Below are 6,000 nucleotides of genomic sequence, written 5' to 3'. Positions count from 1 at the left end.
GTTGCATTGCCTGATACCTCACTACTGTAGGCTTCAAAATACATTGGTTTACCAGACAGTGCATTTATGCAACCTTATCTTTGACTTCTCCAAATGTTGGGGGGGGGGTGAGAGTGGGGGGGAGCCTCCAGATGCACAGAAAACCCCATTTATTAAACTTTATTAAACATATTTAATGTTTATTGAATATCTTATTTAGGGACACTATAGGTGCAACCAGTTTGTCTCTTGGGTCTCAATAACCTTTTTTAACAAAGCTGGAGCCTAAAGCATCCAGTTGGTTGCACCAAAAAGTGCCTCTAAAGAAGAAACTTGAAACTTTTGGGGTTCAATAAACATATTTCTCTTCCTCCACGCCATTTCTGTATTTGATGCCTATTTTGCATTGTCCTCCCCTCAGATTTTAGCCGAATCATCCTGCACCCCTAACCTTTGAAAAGCATCAGGCAAAGGGCTGCCATTAAAGGCAAGGGGACCAGGCTCTTTTTACCTCACTATGTAGTTTGAGAACTAATGTTTTAGTGTTCATATAGGACATACTCCATACACAAGGCTCACTACATGCCATGGCAAATCACATTTGCACATCTGGCTGCCTATTAGAAAGAACTCTCTTCCCTGCAGCTGCATGGCAGCAGACTGGGCTGAGCAGACTGACTCAGCAGCAGTGAGGAAATGCTGCTCTCTGCACATGCTCCAACACACTTTCCAATCTCAGAAAGAACTAGCCTGTTATTTTGGGAAGCACAGATTTCTGGGCATGAATTCTGGGTTCCGTATTAAGCACTGAATGTGGATATCTGGTCCATGTTAACAGGGTACTAGGAAAGCAATGACCAACCTAGACAGCATCTTAAAAAGTAGAGACATCACCTTGCCAACAAAGGTCTGTATAGTAAAAGCTATGGTTTTCCCAGTAGTGATATAAGGAAGTGAGAGCTGGACCATAAAGAAGGCTGATTGCTGAAGAATTGATGCTTTTGAATTATGGTGCTGGAGGAGACTCTTGAGAGTCCCATGGACTGCAAGAAGATCAAACCTATCCATTCTGAAGGAAATCAGCCCTGAGTGCTCACTGGAAGGACAGATCGTGAAGCTGAGGCTCCAATACTTTGGCCACCTCATGAGAAGAGAAGACTCCCTGGAAAAGACCCTGATGTTGGAAAAGATGGAGGGCACAAGGAGAAGGGGGCGACAGAGGACGAGATGGTTGGATAGTGTCTTCGAAGCTACAAACATGAGTCTGACCAAACTGCGGGAGGCAGTGGAAGACAGAAGTGCCTGGCGTGCTCTGGTCCATGGGGTCACGAAGAGTCAGACACGACTAAACGACTAAACAACAACAAACAGGGTCCTCAATAAAGTTAGCAGGGGGACAATCCCCAGTGGGATTGCCCACCTTGAAACAGATAGCTATAGAGATAGAAATAGATAATAGATGATTTAGGTCAAGGGTGCCAACTAGAATAAAATATTGGGGAGGCCCAGGTAAGCCCTGTCCCACATATCGTGGTGCATACACACCATTTGAATGGCAATGCCCATCAACTTTGGGGGAGGGTTGGCTCCCTCAAATATTTTAGGGGGAGCATATACTTCTTGGCCCCTAATAGTTGGCTCCTATGATACAGGTAAACAGGCCCAGCAGCAGCACTTGCAGAATTCCAGCCAGAGATGGGAAATCGCCTTTCAGCAGGATGTGCGCCTCCGAGGCTGGCCCTTGCACGCCGCAAATTATATCCTGTGCCACACACGCAATTATGGAATTAAATATTTGCCGGAGGTGGGCGGGGTTGGAAGTCTGGATTTTTTCCCCCTCGCTATCTCGAATTGCCTAAGAATGTAAACGGGCAGGGGAGGGGCCGAGCCGGAGATTCCCCTCCTCTCCTGCCCCGCGCGACCATATGTCCCCGTCCCCCGCCCCCCGCAGCCCTCACCACGGGGTGCGCCCAGGGCAAGCCGACCTCCCGCCCACCCAAGTGTTGCAAGGGACCGTCTGAGCTGGGAGCAGCCGCGCCAGCTGAGGAAGACCACGCATTATGGATGCTGCTTGCAAGTCACTCTCGCAGGCGCTGACTGGTCCTGGCAAATGAGGTAACGGCGGAGAGGGGGGAGGGAGGGGGTGCCCCCATCTCTCTCTCTCTCTCTAGGTCCCTGGAACGTTGCGGGGGGGGGGGCGGAGAGGGAGCGCGCAGGGGAGGGGAAGGGAAGGGAAGGGAGGAGCACATCCTAATGCAGAGATGCTGCAGTGGCTCAGGGCGCGCACACATAACACAGGCAGGCAGGCAGGCAGCAGCACAAGGCGAAGGCTCACCTGCAGAAGGAGGGCAGGCGGCAGAGAGGAAGGCTGCTGCATCGAGAGCTCCCGGGCTCTCCTCGCCCAGGCACGCCACACGCGCATACACGTGCCGATCCAGCCACTCTCTCTGCCCAAGGTAGGAGGAGGGGGCGCGGGATGTCCTTTTAGGCTCCCCTGACTCTGTTCCCAAGATTTGGGCTGCTCCGGAAGGTGCAAGCTAACTTTCAGTCTAGGGGGAGGGGAGCGAGAGAGAGATGGAGATCATGACATCAGTCGTTCAGCCACGCCGCCGCACCCGAGCAGGGCTGTCTAGTGATGGCAACGGGTTTGGCGTGGGCGCATGGCACGGGCATGGCACGGATGCCAGGGAAGGGGCTGCCGGTGCCAAGGGAGAGGTGCCCAAGAGCGTCGCCAGTCAGTGACAAGGGAAGGGTTGGCGGCGGGATGGGGTGCGGTCCCTGTTGAAAACGTGTTTATCTGCGATGCTTTGCAAGGGGTGTCGGAAGAAGTGGTGGCAGGAGGGCCCAGGTTTTTTGACTTGCTTTTCTGAGCCGGTGCCACGTAGGTGTGACCAAAGAAAGCGGTGTCGAAACGACCACCCACACCTCAACTGGAAGAGATCAAGGGCAGGGAGCGAAGCAATAGGATAGGATCAGTTTGAGTTTTCCTACTGCAAGCAGAGTGTCTCCTCATTAGGGCTCCAGAGAGAAGGGAGCGCTGGCTTCTGCTCTGTGTGGGTGTTGTATTTTTCTCTCTCCAAGGCTATTAAGCCACTTTGGACACCCACCCACCCTTCGTAGAGCAGTATGTACAGTAACTGTAGAAGAGGCTGTTGGGGTGGGAGGGGGGCTGCCCAGACAGTCCCAATCTTTACTGATTTTGTATTTCATTCGGATCTGGAGCAAATCTAGACAACTTTGTGACCCACCAGGCTGAATGGAGCTCCTTAGTTTTCTAAGATAGCCCATCAAGCACTAGATCACTCACTTGGCTTTTCTTCCTGCCTGGAAGTTTACTAAGAGCCTGGGGGGGGGGGCGAGAGGAAAGTTGTCAGGAACCTGGGAGGCTGCACTACTTGCCTTCATTTGACGAGATGGGTGACAAGTTGTGCAGGCCTGACCTATGCAAGTTTCAACTTCTTCGGCGTCAAGGCTGAATGAATGAGTTGCTAAAACGACAGTTTTAAATATGAGAGCTGTTTGCCCTTTCTATCCAGAGCATCTCTGCTTGTGATTGCACCAGATCCATCCGGCATCATGTCTAACCATCTGCTAATGCTCCGACCCAGGCAATAAGATGCCATTCTAGCCTTTGCATTTCACAGCTTGTCTGTAAAGAGTGGGGCTGGGGCCAAACGCCTCTTCTCTACACCTGTTTGTGTGTGCTGTGCATTGACAGCCTGCCAACTGAGGCTAGTGCAACATGCTTTTGAGAAAGTGGGCTCTGATGCTGTTTTCTGAAAAGCCTTCTTCCTCAGTAGGTGCCACTGGGTTGTTGTTTCTTGCAGCTGAGTGGGCGAGAAGCAGCTTGGAGGCTTGCAGCTTCAGCCATCGCTTTCTGGATCAAATAACTGAAGTGCTTGCATATTCTAGCATAGACCACACACTCCAGAGCTCCATGATCAGGCATTTGTTTGTGATGCACAATTTAAATAAAAACTTGTAAGGTCAGCATTTGGTTTATGCTTTTCAATTCAATAATAATCAGTAAACATATCATTGCCAAAGGAGCCATTTATTTGTCTAATTCCTCCTGGTAGGTGCTAAGGCTTTGATCCCAGAACCTGTGGCACCATGAAGGCAGCAACAGATCCCTAACCCTCTAGTCCAATAGAATGTGGTCTCACTTACACAGTCCACAAGACTCTGCAAAGCGTCGGGGCTTTATAACACCAGCCTCCTTCCTCTTTCCAAGCCAGGTCCTGCCTGCTTAGCTGCTAGCAGTTGGATCACTGTCCTTTACCCAGACCACATTTCACATAAACCCTTGTGGATTTAAACTGAACATATTTATGCTCCCCATGCAGTCACTGGCCCATCTGGCTACAAGCAAAGCCACCTGGTCCATTTCTCTTTACTTATATACACACAGCTGTTAAGAAGGCTGCTCTGAATAAGTGGGGAAGGGGGCAGAGGATGAGAAAGCATGCTGAGACCAGCCTGAAGTATGAATTAACTTGAAAACAACACAGATGCTTGTGACAATACATTGCATGGCTGACTGTGAAGGCGGCACTGATTGTATGGGAGCCCTGAACAGATAGCTACTATTGCTGTGATTGATTTGGCCAGTGATAGTTCAGCCGATTTGCAAGCAATCCAAAGTGTAAAGGAAGGTGACAGACTGGATGTCTGAATCTAGAAAGTCCAGCATCCTTTTGTTCATTCCATCTTGTCTCTTTCTGATCTAGCGACAGGCACACAAGTGGCACATGGTCTATTTAGAACTGCCAACTTACTCCTGTATGTTTAGCAGGCAGATAAGAGGCAGTTCAGGAAGTGGATGTTTTCCTAGTGTGGTGATACAGTGTCAGGCAGGAGAAGCATCGCCTGCTGGTTGTCATTCTGTCACACAGCTGTTAAAAGCACAGGAGCCATGTCCCAAAATAAGCACTGGCAGCTCTAAGCTTCTTCTCCCATCTGCAGGATCAGAAACAGGTTTTCCCCATGAGTTTTTGATTGTGGGTCATCTGTTGTAAATGATTGGGGTTGAGAGGCAGGTATTACATATGTATTACCCCAACTCCAACCCACTTCCCAAGCGTTATTTATTCTTCAGAAGAAATCCTGAAAATATGCAACCCCTAAATATTGTCATGGTATGCTTCCTTGATTTTTTTTTTTTTAAAGGAAATAATTCCCTTTCTCATCTAGTTTTTACATCAGAGATTGAGTAGAGTGGCAAATTATTGCTTGAACTTCTCTTTTGCCTCTTGGGAGCATTATTAGGAGTCTAAACAAGAGGAGGTGAAAGTTAAACAAAAAGTAAGTGAGAAGCAACCTGTGACTTCCTGTGTCTTTGCTCTCTTTAGCTAAATCTGCTTAGCTGGTGGAGGTAAGCGAAGTGGATGTAAGTTAGGGTGCCCATTTATGCATCACCAAAGAAGAGAGAGCAAATCTGCATAAACTTTGCATGTGCTCATTTAATATACATAGATGCAAATTCAGAAATGTTTTAAATAGAAACCAGTGTAGAGGGGAAGAATGTGACCAACTGATTTGAGTGCCTGGTCGTTCTGCTCTGCTGTTTATGTGTTCACTGTTGATGGGAACTTTAAGGACCTTCTTCTGTATAAAATGGACTTGGACTAGACAGCCCTTCAAGTAGAGCAGGGGTGGAGACCCTGTGGTTACAACTTCTATCCTCCCTGACCATGGGCAATGCTGACCGGGGCTGAAGGGAGCTGGAGTTCAACGAGGGCCATGGGTTCCTCACCTCTAAAATACAGGGCATCTTTAAATAGTGGTCTGTCCTCTCTCAAATAAGACATATGACCACTGTGAGCAGCACTGCAGGAATGAGTCCTGACATAATTGAGTTTAGGATCGGGCTTAGAGGAAGAAACTAGACAGGATCCTGAGCCGAAAATAACAGCAGCGCAGCAGGAAGTTGCTTGCAGAATATTGAGGGAGCCTAAACAACAATAGCATATGACTGATGGCATTGGTAAAGAATGACCAAAAAAAAGGCACTATGGATTT

General features: G+C 48.7%; 1 protein-coding gene across 4 annotated transcripts in view; it reads left to right on the top strand.

The window, feature by feature from the left end:
- Positions 1–1,834: 1,834 nt before the first annotated feature.
- The window catches only part of CNTN2 (contactin 2), a 61,966-nt gene continuing 57,800 nt past the window's right edge, over positions 1,835–6,000 (top strand). For 2 of the 4 annotated variants that reach the window (XM_079981933.1, XM_079981932.1), the window contains exon 1: positions 1,835–2,094. The gene's annotated coding sequence lies outside the window, so the exon portion shown is untranslated. Of the gene's footprint in view, positions 2,095–2,346; positions 2,436–6,000 lie in introns of those variants that run through there. The other 2 variants (XM_079981930.1, XM_079981931.1) reach the window with 2 other exon arrangements.

The sequence above is a fragment of the Podarcis cretensis genome (assembly GCF_951804945.1).
Source record: "Podarcis cretensis genome assembly, chromosome: 6".
Classification (NCBI taxonomy): Eukaryota; Metazoa; Chordata; class Lepidosauria; order Squamata; family Lacertidae; genus Podarcis; species Podarcis cretensis.
Note: the sequence above shows the minus strand (reverse complement) of the source record. Positions and strands in the feature narration are given on the sequence as shown.